This window comes from Mastigoproctus giganteus, chromosome 4, assembly GCF_048544385.1.
Source record: "Mastigoproctus giganteus isolate SK-2022 chromosome 4, ASM4854438v1, whole genome shotgun sequence".
In the NCBI taxonomy this organism is placed as follows: domain Eukaryota; kingdom Metazoa; phylum Arthropoda; class Arachnida; order Uropygi; family Thelyphonidae; genus Mastigoproctus; species Mastigoproctus giganteus.
Genome location: NC_143578.1, coordinates 149,986,282 through 150,007,031, shown reverse-complemented (window position 1 = coordinate 150,007,031; position 20,750 = coordinate 149,986,282). Strand labels below are relative to the sequence as shown.

Sequence of the window (20,750 nt, the reverse complement as noted above, 5' to 3'; positions counted from 1 at the left end):
TGAACACATATGAAATTTATTGTTAGCCTTCTATTGCTGTTATCAGTAAAGAGAATTTTTATATATATATTATTTATTATATATATACTTATATTATGTATATAAATATAATTTATATATACTTATATATTTACTTATATAGTCATCTACCACTAGGTGGTGAATGACTTACTTTGCATACAGCATGTCCCACCCACTTTTTTGAGGCACCTCTGTAGCCAGGTGGGCAGGAGCAGCAGTTTTGGATCTTATCTGCGAAAAGATCCAAACCTCCCAAGAATTTCATAATTCATTTCACAAATATACGTGGTCTCAATTGTAATCTTAACGATGTCCATTTCAACTTGCAGTCTGCCAAACCACATGTACTTTTTCTGACAGAATCTCAGTTATCAGATGATTCAACTACTGCTCATCTCAGATGCCCAAATTATTTGCTGTATGATTCCTTTCGCCTCAGAGGTGGTACTTGTGCATATGTCCATTCTGATATTCCCTGTCAGAGACTTGGCAATTTGGAATCTACTCTGATCTTCTCTGGCTTAAAATCTCTCTACCTCATTGTGTAAAATTCATCTGTTGTCTCTACCGTTCTCCCAACCCCATTAATCATTTGGAGCTTTTTGACTTCCTCTCTTTGCAACTTGACTTTCTCCAGTCCAACTTTCCTAACAGTGAGGTAATTTTCCTTGGTGATTTTAATGTTCACAACTCCAGCTGGCTTCCGTTTTCTAGTCACACGGACCAAACTGGTCAAGATGCTGAGGCTTTTGCAATTACTAATGACCTTGCACAGATTGTTCATTTACCTACAAGAATAATGGACAATCCTAATCATACAGCCAACACGCTTGATCTTTTTCTCACAAAGAACCCTTCTAAGTACATGGTCGAAGTGAGAATTCCTTTAAGCACTTCAGGTCACAACTTGGTGATTGTCTCTTCTCCAATGGAGCATTTATCTCATGGCTATTCCCAACCTCGTGTTGTTTGGCATTACAAGAATACAAAATGGGATGACCTGTGAGATTTCTTTATTTCTTTTCCTTGGTCGGATTACTGTTTCAAAAGTTCTGATGTAAACGTTTGCTCAGATCGTGTCAGTGAAATTATTCTTGCAGGAATGGAATCCTTTATCCCACACTCCACTTTAAAATCTCATCCTTTATCTAAATCTTGGTTTTCCAATAAATGTGCTAAGGCTGTTCAAGAGAAGAATGTTGCATATCGTAATTGGCTTGTTTCTAATTCTTCAGTTTCATTTTCTGCCTACACCAAAGCTTGCAACAATTGTAAAGCAGTTATTAATCAGTTCAAACTAGAGTTTGAACAGGCTAAGAGTAGAAAACTTGCTTCTTGCCCTAATGGTAGCCGAGCATTCTGGTCCCTTGCCAGAGCTATTGGCTGCAACTTTTGCCCATTTCTGCTCCCACCTCTGTCAAAACCAGATAGTTCTGTTGTCACTTCAGCCAAGGATAAAGCTGACCTGCTAGCATCCCATTTTTGTTCCAACTCATATATTAATGATCTTGGTAAAACACCTCCCACCATTCCCAACACGCTCCATTCAATGCCTCGTGGTCTTCTATGAAAAGGATGTCAGAGGGATTTTGACGAATCTTGATGCTAAGAAAGCTCCAGGTCCCGATGGTATTTCTCCGCTTGTTCTCAAAACCTGTGCTCCTGAACTTACTCCAATTCTTTGCCGCTTTTTTCACTTTCTTATTCCAAAGGTGTTTTTCCTTCTGCCTGGAAATTTGCTCATATCCAGCCAGTTCCTACAAAGGGTGACAAATCGCTCCCATCCAATTATCGTCCCATTGCAATTACTTCTACTCTTTCTAAAGTAATAGAGAAATCAATTAACCGCCAATTCTTAAACTACCTAGAAACCTTCCGTCTGATCGACGATCACCAGTATGGATTTCGTCAGTGTCGATCCACTGGTGATGTTCTGCTTATATTACCCATTTATGGACTAATTCAATGGAAAGGTTTGGTGAAACACAAGTAGTTGCTCTCAACATCTCAAAGACTTTCGATCGTGTTTGGCATAAAGGTCTTTTCAACAAGCTTCCATCTTATGGTTTGCCAACTGTTTTTAGTAATTGATTATCCAGTTTTTTCTCAGATGGCTCACTGAGAGTGATTGTAGATGGATCTCTGTCTTCTAACTTCACTAATGCCAGTGTCCCCCAAGGTTCAGTTCTTTCACCCACTCTTTTCCTCTTGTATATTAATGACCTTCTTCCATTGACTGGAAATCCTATCCATAGTTTTGCCGATGATAGCACATTGCATTCCACTTTCCATTTTGAGAAACCTTGCCATGTTCAATCAGCTTCAACTTCTCGAAAATCTGCTACCAATTCCTTAAATGCTGATCTTCAGGTAATTCTCCAGTGGGGCAAAAACAACTTAATTGATTTCAACCCTTCTAAAACTCAGTCTTTTCTTATATCTCACAAAAAGGATTCTTCTGCTCCTATGCTTATCTTTAGTGACACTCCGATTTCTAGGCAAAATGATATATCTCTTTTGGCGATTACCCTGACTTCTTATCTCTCTTAGCACAAGCACATTACAAATATTGCTTCCTCTGCAGCTAAAAAACTTGGTTTTCTCTTTTGCTCTCAGCATTACTTCTCTTCCAAACAGCTGCTTACTCTGTATAAATCGCAAATCCGCCCTGCCATGGAATATTGTTCCAACATCTGGGGTGGTGCCCCCAAAACCTCTCACAGGCTTCTTGATTCCATTCAGAAGAGGGCAGTTAGGTTAATTAATGATTCATCTCTAACAGAGTCTCTCCACTCGCTCTCCCATAGACGTACTGTTTCTGCTGCATGCCTCTTCTACAGATACTTCCATGGGCACTGTTCTTCTGAATTGGCTTCTATAATTCCTGCTCTCTCTTTCAAAACACTCTGAACACGTGCCGCCACCAGCCAACGTCCTTTTACTGCCCAACTTCAAACTCACAGAACCAACTTTTCATCCTCCTTGTTTATTCATTCAACTGCCGTTTTTTGGAACAACCTTCCTTCATACATATTTCCTGAAAATTACAGTCTACAGAAGTTCAAGTCCAATGTCAACATATATCTTCTTTCATCTTCTCAACCTCCAACCCAAGCACGGTACTAAGTACTATAGGTTCTAATACCTCTCGTGTTTGGGGTTTACATAAAAAAAAATATATATATATGTAAGTATACACTGATGAGCCAAAACATTATGACCAGCAGGTCGTTATGCAAATCGAGGCAACTGCAGGTGAAGTACGGTATGTGTGTGGGTCGGGACATGGTATAAAAAACACATTAATCAGTGTTACTCTTATTCTTCAGATGGGAAAGGCAGCAGACTTAAGCGAGTTTGTCAAAGGCTAAATTGTAATGGCCAGATGACTGGGTCAGAGCTCACGGTCAGCCGTGGTTAGTACAGGCAGTTCCCGGGTTTACTAGTTTTTTTGTTTTTTTTTGAGTATCAAGTATCAAGTATCAACAATATTTAAAATATGAATGTTAATTGCAAAAAAATGAATGTTAAACATTTATAAATACCGCATTTCAAACCACGTGCATAGCTATACAATACAGTGTACCCCACTTTAAGATATTAATCCATTCCAGAGACACAATCTTATCGTGAAAATATCGTAATGTGAACCCAATAACACATTTTTTTTTTTTTTTGGTAATTAGTTCCAAGACCTCGGAAGTTGAAGTTTTCGCTATATAACTAAGTTGCTTATCTCTGTAAAAGGTCATTTTTATAATGGAAATTGTATTGATTACCAATTCAAATCATTAAAACGCACTACACTTTCATCATTATCATATGTTCCGTTATAAGAATCAATTTTAATGCCTCTGTGATATTTTTCTAAAACACATTTCTGGAGGTCACTATCATAATTACGTTTTATTGGGCTTTTCTGGTAGTGCAATCTATTATAAACAGGTAGTATATACCATTAAAAAAATACTCCACGAGAAGGGTTCCAAGTTGGATGAATAGTGAAGTTGCCACATTACTTGAGCAGAAAAAGGTGGCATGGAAAGGTTACAGAGCAATAAAAAGAACTGAAGCCTATAACAGCTACAAGGTGATGTGTAATAGAGCCACAGAAAAGGTTCGACAGGCAAAGGCAGTTTATGAGAAATCACTAGCAAACAGAGCAAAGAGGAAAGATAAAGAATTCTTCACATATATAAATGCCAAGAAGAGCAGGACAAACCAGATCGGACCTTTACGTAAGGGAAAGAGGATAGTAATAAATACACCAGCTGCCATTGCAGATGAACTCAACAGTTATTTTGCATCGATATTTACAAATGAAAAGCCTTTTGTGGCAATGGGAAATTGTGGGAGTGAAGTTAAAAAATATGTAATTAATGATATTGAAATTTCGCAAGATTATTTAATGAAAAAACTTTTGAGCCTACAGACCAGTAAGGCTCCTGGAGTTGATGGAATATACCCTATAATCTTAAGAGAGGCGGCAAGCGAGTGCATTGAAGCATTGAGGCTAATTATGCGAGCATCACTAGACTCTGGGCAGATTCCGTTGGATTGGAAAAGTGCAAATGTATCTCCCATACATAAGGGTGGCTCTAAAAGTGAAGTTGGAAATTATCGACCTGTCAGTCTGACTTCAGTAGTAGGGAAAATCACGGAGGCAATGATCAAGGGTGGAATTCAGGATCATTTGGATCGAACTGATATTCTCAAGGATACTCAGCATGGTTTTGTAAAGGGAAAATCATGTTTAACAAATCTGGTTCGCTATTTCGAAAGGGTCACTCACGAGCTGGATTTAGGGAATAATCTCAACATTGTTTATTAAGATTTCAGCAAAGCTTTTGACTCAGTCCCACTTGAGTGGTTGCTTTATAAGCTGGAACAGGTTGGAATCACTGGTAAAATCCTTAGATGGATAGAAGGATGGCTTCAGGACAGGAGGCAGAGGGTTGTGATAAATGGCTATTCCTCAGATTGGGTTTATGTAAGAAGTGGGGTTCCCCAAGGATCAGGACCACTGTTGTTTTTAATTTTCATAAATGAAAACAGTGAAGGGATAGAGGGCATGATGTCTAAATTTGCAGATGATGTTAAAATTGGTAGAGTAGTTAATGATCACTGTTAAGCTGAGCTTCTTCAGAGATACCTAGATAGACTTCAGGATTGGTCAGAAAAATGGCAGCTGTGCTGTAATCCAACAAAGTGTAAGGTATTACACCTGGGAAACAGTAACCCCAAAAAACTTATTCACTTTGTGGAGTTCAACTAAACCCAGTACTGGAGGAAAGGGACTTGGGTGTTATGATACGGTCAGACATGAAATTCTCTGAGCATTGTAAACAGGTTGCAAGGAAGGCCCATGGTTATCCTATCGATGATCTATCGAACTTTTGCAAGTAGAGATAGGGACGTGATAATCCCATTATATAAGGCTTATGTTAGACCACACTTGGAATACTGTGTTCAAGTATGGAGACCACACCTAAAGAAAGACATCGAGCTTCTTGAAAGGGTGCAAAGAAGGGTAACTCGCCTGGTGAGATCGGCAAAAGGGCGTCCTTATGAAGAAAGACTTCGAATATGTGGGTTGCAGAGTTTGGAAACTAGACACCTTAGAGGAGATTTGATTGAGGTGTTTAAGGCTCTGAGAGGCATCAGTAAAATGAATGAGCACAAAATTTTCAAGATTATAAATGATGCTATAACTAGGGGACATAAATTCAAGTTACGGGGGGGAAATGTTTAGATTGGACTGCAGGAAGTTTTATTTTAGCCAGCGAGTTATAAATTACTGGAATAAGTTGCCTTCATGGGTGGTAGAGGCCGACAATTTGGGGAAATTCAAAGGTCATCTGGATAGTACTTTCGGGTAAGGGAAGTGCATAGGATGATAGGTTTAATTTCCTTTTTTTTTTTTTTTTTTTATTAATTATTATTATTTAGTTATTTATTTTATTTTATTATTTTTTTTTGTTTTTATCATTGTTTTGTTCGGATTTTTTTTTTTTTTTTTTTTTTTTTTTTGGCTGGTGCAGCATAAGCCATAGGCTTTCTTGCACCATGCGGCTGTTACTAATACTAATACTAAACTCAATCTTATTGCATTTGCGATAATACCGATAACTAGAATTCTGTGGGTTTTTATGTTACAGTATTATGGTAAAATGAGTTCCCCTTCGCTAAAACCTTCAATCATATAAAAAACTTTAAATTTTCAGAATCTTCTCTTCATTCCTTTTTTCCTTCTTTGTAAACTTGTTACTCCGCGTGAATCATGTTAGTTGCAATATTACTTGCGCGTATCATGTTAGTTATTTGCAATTTGAGCGTGCCATTAAAAATGCTTGTGCATGCTATCATGAAATTTATAAAGAAAAAAGAAGAGATCATCTTGGAAATAAACCCACTCTCAAAGCATATCTGAAGAAGGCAACTCCTTGTGCAACAAAACAACGAGTGATGAATGAGTGTGCATTTAGTCGATGATGATGAATAAACATTCTTTAACGTTTGTAAGTCATAAATTTGTTTAAATTACAATTTGCTTCATTTTACAAGACATGTTTTAATTTATTTGGATAAATCAATCATTGTTTAAACATAAACTAATTAGTTAACTAATTCCATTGTGGAGAATGTAACCCCTGGTTTTAACATTGCCTATGGGAAATAAATTCCCACTTTACGAGTGCACACTAGGAAGGAATTAACTCATAAAATTGGGAACTACCTGTACATTCCGAAAGCGGTCCAAAGATGGGGGAACCCACGAACTGCTGGCAAGGTATTGGATGACCACTGCTCGTCGATGCTCGAGGTGAGCGAAGGCGCTCCCTGATGGTACGTAGCAACAGAAGGGTGACTTCGGTGCAACTCGCCGGTAATTGGAATGCTGATGACGAGAGTAATGGGTTACAACACACAGTACAGCAAACCCTGCTGAAAATGGGGCTGTGTAGCCGCAGGCCACTCTGAGTGCCTATGCTAACCATGGTTCACCGGCAACAGTGCCTACAATGGGCATGCGAGCATTGAAACTGGACCTTGAGTGATTGGAAGAAGGTCGTCTGGCCCAATGAATCATGTTTCCTGTTGCACCATATGGATGGCTGGATACATTTCCGTCATTTACCTGGGGGAAATGATGGCGCCTGGATGCACCGTGGGAAGAAAACAAGCTGGTTGCGGCGGTGTCATGCTTTAGCTGATGTTGTGCTGGGATACTCTGGGTTCAGTCATCCATGTGCCAGGCACTCTGACAATGTCTATCACCTACCTAAACATCATTGCTGACCAGGTACATCCTATCGTGGCAATGGTCTTCCCTTCTGGCGGTGTCTTCTTTCAGCAGGATAAGGCGCCATGCCACACCGCCTAGATTGTTCGAGACTGGTTTGCAGAACATAAGAAAGACTTCTAGGTATAAAGGCGCCTCCGTAGCCAGGTGGGAAGGAGCAGCAGTGCGTAGCACACGCTTCTTGATTAGACCGGGGTTCGAGCCCGTCACCACCAAATACGGAGGATGCGGAAAGGTCAGGAAATGACCACCGCATATTCCCGGAGCAATATGGCCTTAGTTGCTAATGCTCCTAAAAACCAAATAACAACAACAACAACTTCTAGGTATTGCCCTGGACTCCAAATTCCTCAGACATCAATCCCATCGAACATCTGTGGTTTGTGTTCGAACAGCAACTCCTATCTGCGGTGTCTCAACCACGGACCTTACAAGAGTTAAAGGATCTGCTGGTTACATGTTGGTACTACATACCACAAGACACATTTAGAAATCTTGTAGCATCCATGCCCCACTGGGTACGAGCTGTTTTGGCTGCTCGTCGGTGTATAAAGGGTGTCTCAAATATATTGGTACAAACGTTTAGGGGAGGTAGATAACATCTAAAGGAATGTGAATCACATAGGAACCCATAACCTGAAACGTCACGCAAAAGTAGTAGCAGAGGCACAAGAAGCAGAAATGACACAAGACAGTAATTAGTGGCAAACATTTATTTGACATAACATTAACAATGGAGTACGAGATGGATGCATTTCATGATGTTACAACAGATACTCAAAGGTTCTACCACGAGACACGATGCATGCGTTACACTGACACAGCATGGATTGGCGGACACGGTCAAACACACCTGAAGTTTCTTTGACAGTAGCAGCAGCGCAGACGAGTCTCACCACGAGATCCATTTTCATCTCCTCAGGCGATTCATACGCGATAGATTTGAGGGCCCCTACAGAAGGAAATCATGGCTCGGTAAATCAGGTGAGTGTGGGGGCCAGGCAACGGGTCCATAACGGCCAATCCATCGACGCCCAAAACGCCTGTTCAAATGGTCATGAACACACCTTCCATAATGGGCAGGCACCCTGTCATATTGAAAGCAAATGTTGCATCTCACATTTGCTGGAACATCGTCAAGTAACCCTGGTAGAACTTGTTCAAGAAAGATCCGATATTTAGCGGAGTTCATGCGGGATGGTAACAGGTATGGGCCGACTAAGCAGTCACTGACCATACCTGCCCACACATTTATTGCAAAGCGATATTGTGCCGCATGGGGGCGCACACCGTGTGGGTTGTTGTGAGCCCACACATGAGCATTGTGCTGATTGAATAAGCCTTCCCAAGTGAAATAAGCCTCATCCGTGAACAAAACATAGGCTGGAAAATTCAAGTCTTGAACACTTTCTTGGAGAAACCACTGTGCAAAAGCCACACATGCAGGGTGATCTTGGGGGAGCAGTAACTGAACCCTTTGGAGATGAAAGGGGTGTAAGGAATCGTCATGCCAGACATGCTGTTCTACCATTGTTTGGCGCATAATGGCCTATAGCTGCCGTTGCGCCGTAAAACATACAACAACAACAACAGACACGCTGTACACTGCAACGAGACACTCCTAAGGCAGAGGCAACAGCATGTGTGGTGTAGTAGGATTATTCTGGACGGCATTTAACACACTTTCTTCCATAGCGGGTTGTTTGTTTGTTTGTTATTTCGAGCATTAGCAACTAAGGCCATATTGCTCCGGGATATGCGGTTGTCATTCGCTGACCTTTCCGCATCCTCCGTATTCGGTGGTGACGGGCTCGAACCCCGGTCTAATCAAGAAGCGTGTGCTACACACTGCTGCTCCTTCCCACCTGGCTACGGAGGCGCCGTTTTTCCATAGCGGGAGTTTGCGTCGAACGTTGTCTGCCCGTACTACTCCTGTTACCTCTAAATGACCCATAATCGCACAAATTTTGATGTACACGTGCAAACAATCGGTGGTCTGGTACATGTCTGTCTGGGAAGCGTTCTCCATAAATTCATTGAGTGGCTCGTCCATTGCCCTCTGCTAATCCATACACTAGGTACATGTCTGCCAGCTCACAGTTCGTATATCGATGCATGCTCTTCGTGCGGCGACTACTGCTTGAATGAGTAAACCAGAAATTTTCCCTCTCGTATTCTGATGAACAGCGCTGCATACCGACTTACGGTGACGTTTCCGGTTATGGGTTCCTATGTGATTTACATTTCTTTAGATGTTACCTACCTCCCCTAAATGTTTGTACCAATATTTTTGAGACACCCTGTATATCTGCAACAGTCTTTCCTGAATTTCAAATTAAGCCCTCTCAAGTGCATAATATGAGCATGAGGAAGAATCCCATCAGCAGTGAGCAGACACTTCAATCGGATCACCTTGCAGGTGGTGCCTGGTCTCCAAATGCTGAATTATGCAGAATTGAAGCCATTCTTGATAAGAGCATCCCTTTGTTCTCCTCACCAATCTCATTGCCCTTTTCTGTACTCATTCCAGCAGCTCTATATACTTCTTAATATGAGACCTCCAGTCCTGTATGCAGTACTCAAAGTGTGGCCTGATCATTGCTTTATACAAAGGGATAACTACCTCCTTATTCCTCCTAGGAAACCTGTATCCCATTGATAAAACCCCATGTGCTATCCTGGCATCATGTCTGCACTACTCAGAGAACTTCATATCTGACAGCACAATCAATCACTCCTGGGTTTCTTTCATTCTCCACTACTTTGAGTGTAGTACCACACAGTTGGTACTTACTCTAGGCTTACTGCTACCCATACTCAGTACTTTGCATTTGTCAATGTTAGAATTCAGTTACGACTTCTCAGCCCATCTGCTTAACTTTATTATATCCTGCTGTAGTAGCATATTTTCATAAACAACTCTGCCAACCTTTGTATTATCTGCAAACTTGGACATTAAGCCTGATATAACTTCATCAGTATTACTAATAAATATAGAAAACAACAATGGGCCTAACACCGAACCCTGGGGACTCCCTTTAACCATAGCAGCAATTTGTCAATACTACTCCAATTTGTACAGCAGTTTTTTTATGTGCAAGGGTATCAAAAGCTTTCCTGAAATCCAGTTATATGATATCAAAATTATTTTTTTAAAATCCAGTTCCTTTGAGACCACATCGTAGCATCCAGCCAAATTGGTCAGAATAGATTTTCCCTTAACAAACCCATTCTGTCAGCCCTTAATGCCACATTGCTCAAATATGTACAGCAGTCCTTATGTGCAAAAATATTAAAAGCTTTCCTTAAATCCAAGTATCTGATATCAAAATTATTTTTTGCATCCAGTTCCTTTGTGATCACATCATAGTACCCAGTCAAATTGGTCAGACAAGGTTTTCCCTAAACAAACATGCTAGTCTGAACTATAATGGCAGTCTTGTCTAGATGATCCTGCATTACTTCTGTAACCAGTGACTCTGTTATTTTCCCTGGAACAGAAGTTAAAGTAACAAGTCTGTAATTACTCATGTTACCCTTTGATCCCAATTTGTGAATTGGGGATAGATTTGCTAGTCACCAGTGTGTTGGTATCCCCCCTGAATCCAAGGATGCTCTCATAACTGTGTCTAAGGGCTTACTGTCTCTGATTCCTCCCTTAATATAATTGGATATATCCCATCTACCCAAGGTGCCTTTCTTATATTTAACTTCAACAATTTATCTTCCACTTTCCTCTAAGTCATTACAAAATCATTTAAGTTCCTGATAGAGTTTGATAAACTTCTGACTTCCATTTCCTAAAGAATTCTGCATGTGTGAACGTAGATGCAAAATACTCGTTTGATTTGTCAGCTACTTAAACAGGACCATCAGCAGTCGAACAATCGATATCAAGCAGACCAATCTGATTCATCCCCTTTCCTTCTAGAGTTTACATAAGTAAAGAAGTCCTTGCTGTTTTTCTTTGCATCCTTTGCCAAAGATTTATTGTAATCTGCCTTAATTGCCTAACCCCTTTTGTGACTTGTTTACAGACTAGCTTATATCTACCATAGTCTTCTGTGTCACCTGATAATTTATATGCAACTCATGCATGTTTTTTCTCTGTGATGAGTCTGATTACTTCATTTAGGCCTAAACCTTGAACAGTATTTCTTAGTTGGCATGAAAAGCCTAGTAGCCTCCACGATTTAATTACTTGAATGATTTATTCCATTTAGAATTTGCTGTTGGTAACTTAATCTATTGGTCCCACTGTATAGAATTTAAAAACTGTCTGAGACTGCTGTAGTCACTTTTATGAAAGAAAAAACACTTCCCTTTCCTTGATGGTAGCTACATCAATAAGTAAATCCCACATCAGTATACTGTGATCACTGCCACCTAGTGGTTCCTTTATCTGTAGCTTCTTAGCCTCGAGTGCCAAGCATTTTCTCAGTGCAATTTGTAGAGTGCCCTTTGAAAACAATATAGTCTTATTTCTTTTCACACGCAAGCAGAATGCAAAGACCCAACACCACAGTGTCCTAATTGCAGTGGCAAGCATCCAGCTTGCTCCAAAGATTGTGAAATATGGAAGATAGTAAAAAAAAAACAAAAATATAAAATTGAAAATAAAGTCTCTTACCAAGATGAGAAAAAAACAGGTCAACTTAAGTATACCAAAACGCACTTATGATTCTACCATTCACAAACATAAATCAGTGGCATGTCAGACAGAAATGTCCATCTCTCTAAAAATATCAATATCAGACTCAGCTCGATAAGTACTCTCAGTCCAGCATCCATCTAAACCAAATTCAGTAGACCAAAGCAATAATATGCACTCACAGTTCCATCCCAAGAGACCTCTACATTGTCAGGTAGCAGAAAATTTGCAAAGATCGTATCCTGTTGAGGCGAAACAACCATGCCTAACAAGCATACAGATGATCGAGAAGATCTGCTTGAAATACATGCAAAAGATGATATGGATGATAGCAATGAATCAGGACATCCCACTTTTCCCTGAAAAGAAAAATCAAAACCAGACAGTCATAAGTCATAAGCTTATAAAAAGCAGTCAGATACATCTTCACAAACAAAACCAAATAATGGAACACATCATTCAAGGGAAGTAGAGGTTTTCACAGCAACATTGATATCAATGAACTAATTCACTGTTTCAATCCTGTTGCCATGTGCCTACAAAAAACCAAATTAATGCCCCAAGTTTCTCATGCAGTCAAAAATTACACTATCTTCAGACAAAATAGATCTGACACTAATAGTGCTCATGAAGGAGTAGCCATCCTGTTGGACTCAAGAGTTCCCTCTAGATGCATTCCATTGCAAACCTCCTTAGAAGCTGTTGCCACATGCATAGTAATTGTAATCACTGTTACATTGGTCTCAGTTTATCTTCCACCATTTATCTTCAACCAAAGCATGGTACTAAGTACTATAGGTTCTAATACCTCTCATGTTTGGGGTTTATATAAAAAAAAAAATCGTCCATATTCTATTCAGGAAATCAAAGACCATGCTGAAAAATATTCTACCCCATGAGCCTTGCACAATCTCTCCAGGGCCGAATTGATTGGCAAGGCTCTCATCATATACTCCCTCTGATTGCATTCGGGCAGAATTGCAGACACTTTCAAATTCAACCCTAGCTCGCAACTTTTTTTTAACATTGACCTGTACTTGTTAGTTAAATTTGCAGATCTCTTACTCTTAAAGTCATTAGTGCCAATGTGTATAGCATATCACCTTTTGTGCAAAACATGAGAAATGCAATTTTCCTGACAAGATGCAGATATATTATTTTACAAAAGCACATATGGTTGGGGAAAAAAGTACACCAGGCAGACAAGAAGTGCCCTTAAAAGATGAAATCTGCACTACAGAGTCATCAACTTTTCCCCTTGGCATACATAACCTGTTTCTGTTCCACCTATCCTTTTTGCATAATATATTCAGTGTCTCTCTGACAATAGAGTCACCAACAATAACTAGTTCCTGTGGGAGCAGCGCAATTCTGCCTTGGAGATTGCTGCTGTTGCCTGATGCACAGGAGTGAGCTCTGGCATTGATTTGGGCAGCTGAGAGCTTGATGGGCCCTCATATTAATTTCCTTGAGGGCATCTACCCTACACCTCAACCTCTCATAGATGCCCATCAGAACGCTGAGTTGGTGCTTAATTTCCTAATAGTCTCTGCACCTAGCACACAAAGACATCTCCCTTGGCTAGATCATGTCCTGTTCTAGACAGGTCTGTGAACATTTCACATATCGTGCATTTCTTGTGATGCGTTTGAGATTTGCCCCCTTCGGTTCTTCCCCAAGCCACAGGACTCTGGCTAAGATGGTGAAGAGACTGCAATCAGGAGACCAACTAATAGAAACCACAAAACAAAGACATTCTGAAGAGCTTTTACAATTATCAAGTTTTGCTGGCATTCCTGTAAAAAAGCTCCTCATGCAACCCTAAATTCATCTAAGGGTGTCATATCTAGTTGGGATTTATTAAATATCACTGAGGAAGAAATAACTGCAGGGACAGAATATAATTGAAGCAAAAATAATAATGATTAAAAAAGATAATCAACTGGCACTTACCAGAAATATTATTCTTACCTTCAGTACGCTCAACTTACCCTTCTCTGTAAAAGCAGGTTATTTATTTTGTTGCATTCTTCCCTACGTTCCCAACCCTTTAAGACGTTATAAATGCCAAAAGTATGGCCACTCTCAAACTTTATGTAGAGGAATTCCTGTCTGCCCCAGCCGTTGGTCCTCAGATCACGTACAAAGTGACTGTACAACTACAAAAATGACCTATCCAGAGTGTGAAGGTGACCATCCTGCATATTCCAAGATGTGAAAAATGAAAAACTGAGAAAACAATAGTAAAATACAAGGTTGAGAACAAGTTAATTACCAAGAAGTGAGAACACTAGTTATGCCAACTATAAACCAAAATATTACGTATGCAAATGCTGTAAAAAAATATCAATCAGCCTCCATTCAAACTGATGTCACAGTTCCCACTACTAAGTCAGTTTCTGATTGGACTAGAAATCTCCTCTCTGAGCTACAACCAAGTGTATACAAGCAAAAATCCAAGACCCCAGACCAAGCAAATAATACTCCTCTGACAATTCCATCTCCTCCTCCAGTGATCCTGTATTACAAACTCAAATGCTATGAAAAATTTTCAGGACAGAACCATGGACACAGATGGCACATCTATACAGGAAGATCCTATTTTAGAAATCTGTGCTGAAGAAGAAGAAGAAGAAGAAATGGACACTGGTTGGCCAGTTTCCCCAAAAAAAGACAAACCAAAATTGGAACGTCATAAACTAGTCGCCTTCAAAAAGCAGTCAGAATCAGCTCCATCAACTAAACATAAATAATGCCTTGTATTTTTCAATGGAATCGCAGAGGCTTTCGTTGCAACACAGATAATATCCAAGATCTAATTAACCGTTAGATTAGGTACAGGAAACGTACCTAATCTTGCAAATTTTTCCTTCAATAAAGAACTATTGCCTTTATCAAAGAGATCAAAATACAGCTAATACTGCCCATGGTGGTGTGGCAATCCTAGTAAATTCAAAGTTCCCAACTAAACATATCCCACTTCAAATGGAAATAGAAGCTGTTGCTGTTCGTATATCTCTCCATATTGCAATAACACTTGTCTCAATCTAGCTACCGCCAAACTATACTTACTCTTTAAAAGATCTTGAAGTCCTATTCATACAGATATCTCCACCTCTCTGTAATTTCGAGGACTTTAATGGGCATCACCCCTTATGGGGTGCTATTAAATTAGATAGATGGGATCGATTCATTGAAAGATTTTTAGAGGCACAAAATCTCGCCATACTCAGTACTGGTGCGCCATACTCAGTACTGGTGTACAAGCACATACAGCGCCCAACTGAACACACCTCAGCAATACATCTCTCACTTTGTTTTTCAGTACTGGTCCCAACCATAGAGTGGTACATAATAAATGATAACATGGTCAGTGACCACTTCCCAATAGTATGCAACTTTTTGATAACACAGACTCCTTCAACTCAACCCTGCAGAAAATGGAAAATTTTCTGTGCAAATTGGGCAAAATTTCAGTCATCAATCGCCCTTGATGAGGAAAAAATCCACCTCCAGCCTATTGGTAATGTGATAGATTATGTCATGTTGCATCTTCTAAATGTGGCTAAAGACACAACATCACTATCAAATCCCCTGGGAGGAAAAACATTATAAATACTGGTAGAACAAGGATTGCACCAAAACAAAATAAAGCCTGGAATTTATTTTGGCAATGTCTAAACACACCCAATCTCATTATTTATAAGAAATTAAAGGCAATAGCACATTTCATGCAAAGGCAAACCAAGAAAGAATCCTGGACCTGTTTTGCATCCAGCATTAAAAAAACACTGAAACTAAAATAATATGAAAAAAATTGGACAGCTTTCTAGTATGTTTAGCATTAGCATTCATAGAGATATATGATGCAAGAAAGCAAGCTTATGCAGCATATGCCAAAAAAAAACCCCTCCCAATTCACCCCTCCATTCATACCAAATGCTTGTCCAGCTCAACCATAGATTAATTTAGGCTATCAACTTCCACAACAAAAGATTGAAATCTGTTCCACCACTCAACCACCCACTGGCTAAAGGAAAATTTCCACACATCTATTCTACAACAGTGTTTCCTCAATTTGAATCTATGTCCCCTCAGGTTTTTAATCTGAGCAAGAGGAAGAATCCCACCAGCATTCAGCTTGATCAAACCATTCAAGACCTTATACACCTCAATCAGATCACCTCGCAGGTGCCTACTTTCCAGGCACTGCATTTTGCAGAATTATGCCTTCCTTGGTAAGAGCATCCCTTTGTTCCCATCACCAATCTTGTTGCCCTTCATTGTACTCGTTCTAGCAATGCTACATCCTTCCTAAAATGAGACCTCCAGTCCTGTGCACAGTACTCTAGGTGTGGCCTGACCATTGCCTTGTACAATGGGATAATCACCTCCCTATCCCTGCTAGCAAAATTCTTATATATCATTGACAAGACTCCATGACTTACCCTGGCAGCCATCTGCACTGCTCAGCGAACCTCATATTTCACTTCACAATTACCCTCATGTCTTTTTCATTTTCCACTGCCCTGAGTGTAGTACCACACAGTTGGTACATTTCTCTTGGGTTATTGCTACACATATGCAGTACTTTGCATTTGTCAATGTTAAACTTCACTTGCCACTTCTCAGCCCATTTGACCGACTTATCTAGATCCAGTTGGAGTTGCGTACTGTCTTTACTCTCATTAACAACCCTGCCAACCTTTGTATCATCAGCAAAATTGGGCATTAATCCTGATATGCCTTCATCAATATCGTTGATGAATACACAAAACAGCAATCTCCCACTTAATGCCATACCTCTTAATGCCATACCTCTCCAATTTGTACATCAGTCTTCCATGTACAACAGTATCAAAAGCTTTCCTGAAATCCAAGTATATGATATCAAAATTATTTTTGACATTCAGTTCCTTTGTGACCACATCATAGTATCCAATCAAATTGGTCAGACAAGACCTCCCTTTAACAAACCCATACTGAGTCTTAACTATTATTGCAGTCTTGTCTATTTGATCCTGCAATGCTTCTTTAACTCCATTATTTTCTCCAGAACACAAGTTAAACTAACAGGTCTATAGTTACTTGTGTCACCTTTTGATGAACCCCCTTTGTGAATTGGTGATACAATAGCACAGTCCTGCAGTCCACAGGGACCTCCCCTGAGTCCAAGGAAGCTCTCATAATTATGGCCAAGGGTTTGTTTACTTCTTTGCTGCCTCCTTTAATATAACTGGATAGATTCCGGCCACCCCAGGTGAGGTGCCTCCATAGCCAGGTGGGAAGGAGCAGCAGTGCGTAGCACACACTTCTTGATTAGTCCGAGGTTCGAGCCCGTCAACACCAAATACGGAGGATGCGGAAAGGTCAGGGAATGACCACCGCATATTCCCGGAGAAATATGGCCTTAGTTGCTAATGCTCCTAAAAAACCAAACAACATTCACATTCACCCCAAGTGCCTTCCTTATGTTTAACTTCAACAATTTCTCCTCCACTTTGCTCTCAGTAATTACAGAATCACTTAGCTCCCTGTTAGACTTTGATAAACGTGTCTGGCATTCCCCTCATTGAATGACTCCTCATGTGTTGAATGTAGATGCAAAATATTCATTCACTGTATCAGCTACCTGAGAGCATGATCATCAATAGTCAACCCATCTATGTTAAGTGGTACAATCTGATTCATCCCTTTCCTTCTAGAGTTTACATAAATGAAGGAATCTTTGCTTTTTTTTCTTTGCATCCTTTCCACAAGTTTTCTCGTAATCTGCCTTTGCCTGCCTAATCTCTTTTGTGACTTGATTACAGATAAGCTTATATCTGCCATAGGCTTCTGTGTCACTTGATAATTTATATGTAACCCATAATTTTTCTTCTCTGCCACGACCGTTATTAATTCATCTGACATACATTTAGGCCTGAACCTTGAACAGTATTTCTTAGTTGGACTGAAAAGCCTAACAGCCTCCAAGATTAAGTCCCTGCAGGCCTCTCATTTAGAATTCAACATTGGTAACATCATCAGTTGTTCACACTGTACAGAATTTAAAAACTGTCTGAGATTCCTGTAGTCACCTTTTCGAAAGCAAAAGCCTTCCCTTTAGCCTTTATGGTAGTTATATCTATAATTAATTCCCATATCAGTACATTGTGATCTCTGTCACCTAGTGGTTCCTTTAACGGCAAATTCTTAATGCATGAATAATGACTGCTGATAATCAGATCGAGAGTATTACTCCCTGTGGTTGCCTCTCAAACATACTGCTGTAGAAAACAGTCATCCAATAAATCCAAAAAAGTCTTGTTAGTGTGTGAGTAACCAACCTGTAAGTTCCAGTCCATATCTGGAAACTCTATTTCTCTGCACCATTGCTCATTATGCTTATCAGATTCATTAGGCTTATAACACACACCTACCCTCATTTTTCCTTTCCCAGTGCTTATGTCACACCAAACAGACTCAACAATGGATTTTGCACCAACATCAATTGGATGCACTTCCTTAGATTTTATGTGTTTCTTAACTAACAGCATAACCCCTTCTACCTTTCTGTTCTGTCTATCCTTTCTGTACACATTGTATTCCCCAAATTCCAATTCTGCACTGCTTATGTCTGTGTGACACCAAGTCTCTGATATTCCAATAATATCTGCCTTGGATGTCTTGACTAGCACTTCAAGCTCATCAAATTTTCTAACTATATTCCTAGCATTAGTGTACATGCACTTTTTCTACTCTTAGTTACCCTAACACAGCCTACATATTTATTTGTTAAACTATGACTCCCAACAGTCCTGGAAATCTCCATTGCCTTGCTTTACATGCTGCTGCTCATTCTAATAGAAGCAGTGCAAGAATCAACTTTTGCTTCTGCCTGCTGCCACTGTTAACCTTTGACTGTGTATCCCCCCCAAGCTAGCAGTTCTCTGACCCACCTAACACTGCCTCTCGGTGCCTCCAAAGCCAGGTGGGCAGGAGCACCGGTGCATGGCACACGCTTCTTGATTAGACCGGGGTTTGAACCTGTGCCCACCAAATACGGAGGATGCGGAAAGGTCAGGGAATGACCACCGCATATCCCTGGAGCAATATGGCCTTAGCTGTTAATGCTCATAAAAACCAAATAACAAACAAACAAACAACAACACACACTGCCTCGATAACATCAGTTTCCTACCGTACCTTCTCCAATCCTCTACTGTAATAATCACCGCATGATTATTTTTGATTTGGTGAAATTTAAAGCTACAAGATCTTGATGACAAAACTTTATGCCTCCTCGTGGTCTTTTACAGCTGTTTTTTTCATGAAAATGTTTATCCACCTTCTTGGCATCATTCTCCTGTTTTGGTGTTCCTAAAGCCTGGAAAAGATCCAACTAATCCCCATAGCTATAGACCAATATCCCTCTCAAGCTGCCTCAGAAAAATCCTAGAAAAAAATGTCCACAGTAGACTTGTCTTTATCACTGAGTCAGAAAAGTTAACGAGCCATAGTCAATATGGTTTTCATAACAGGTGATGCTAGGATCTTATGGTTAAGGCTGAATTTGCCATTCATAATGCCTTTCTTAAACATGAACATCTAGTAATGGTTTCAATAGATATAGAGAAGGCTTTTGACATCAACCCCTGGCGTCATGGCCTACTAAGAGATCTTTACTCTCTTGATCTGCAGGGAATTCACAAATTCTTTGTGAAGAATTTTCTGCATACTAGATTGTTTCAAGTTCGATACCAACATGCTCTTTCTGCAACTTATTCTGGAAGAAGGTGTTTCACAGGTACTGAGTGCCACTATTTTTGCTCTTAGTACAGATTCTATCACTGAACAACTTCCAAATACCATAGAGACTTGACCCCTGGTGCTAAGTGATTGTGACTGAGCGATTTCTCTTTGTGCTTTCAATGCGATTTTCTAAAAGGTGAATCCTAGTTCTCTTTTATGTTCCTCTCCTTAAGAAATCCTTTTATTTAATAGCAGCTCTTTTATCAAAATTACTGGCAGAGAGCAAGGAAGGAAAGTAACCTTTCTTTATTTTTCATATTTAATAGAATAATTCTTACTAATTTTGCTTGGTCACACCAAGCACTGCTCCTGCTGCCCCGTGATGGGGGCCAGTAACCTTGGAAGAAAAGTTCATCTGCCAGGGGCAAAAAGGAGCCAATGTGGAACACAATATGTTTCCCTCTTTAGAACTGACGAGCTGTCAACCAGAGTCAGAAAATGAGCATGACTCGTTGCAACCAAAGAGGTTAAGAGGTTAAAAACTATTTTCTCTGCGACTGAGTTTCCTGCATTCTTAATAATGCACTCATTATCAGAACAGCCTCTTAGTAAAGCTATCTCCCTTTCTAATCCAAAACACTTGGAAATTATTGCAGGGTCTCCCAAGACGGTTAAGAGACTGCAATCAGGTGACTTACTTGTAGAAACTATCAACTGCAGGCATTCTGAAAAACTCTTACAAATGATAAACTTTCCTAAATTTCCAGTGAAAGTAACTCTCCATGCAAACCCTAAATACATCTAAGGGTGTTACGTCTACTTGGGACCTTTTGAATGTTGTAGTAGTAGTAGTGCCATGTGATGCAAGAAAGCAAGTCATGCAGCATCAGCCAAAAAAAAATTACAAAACAATCCCCTCTAAATATTTGTCCAGTTCCTCCTTAAATTTATTTAACCTATCAACTTCCGCAACAACAGATGGAAGTTTGTTCCAGCAATTAACCACCCGCTGACTAAAAGCTAATTTCTGCACATCTATTC

At 39.9% G+C, this 20,750-nt stretch overlaps 1 protein-coding gene across 1 annotated transcript in view; it reads left to right on the top strand.

Annotated features, from left to right (window-relative positions):
• The window catches only part of LOC150087120 (twitchin-like), a 3,511,780-nt gene that overhangs the window by 855,525 nt on the left and 2,635,505 nt on the right, over nt 1-20,750 (top strand).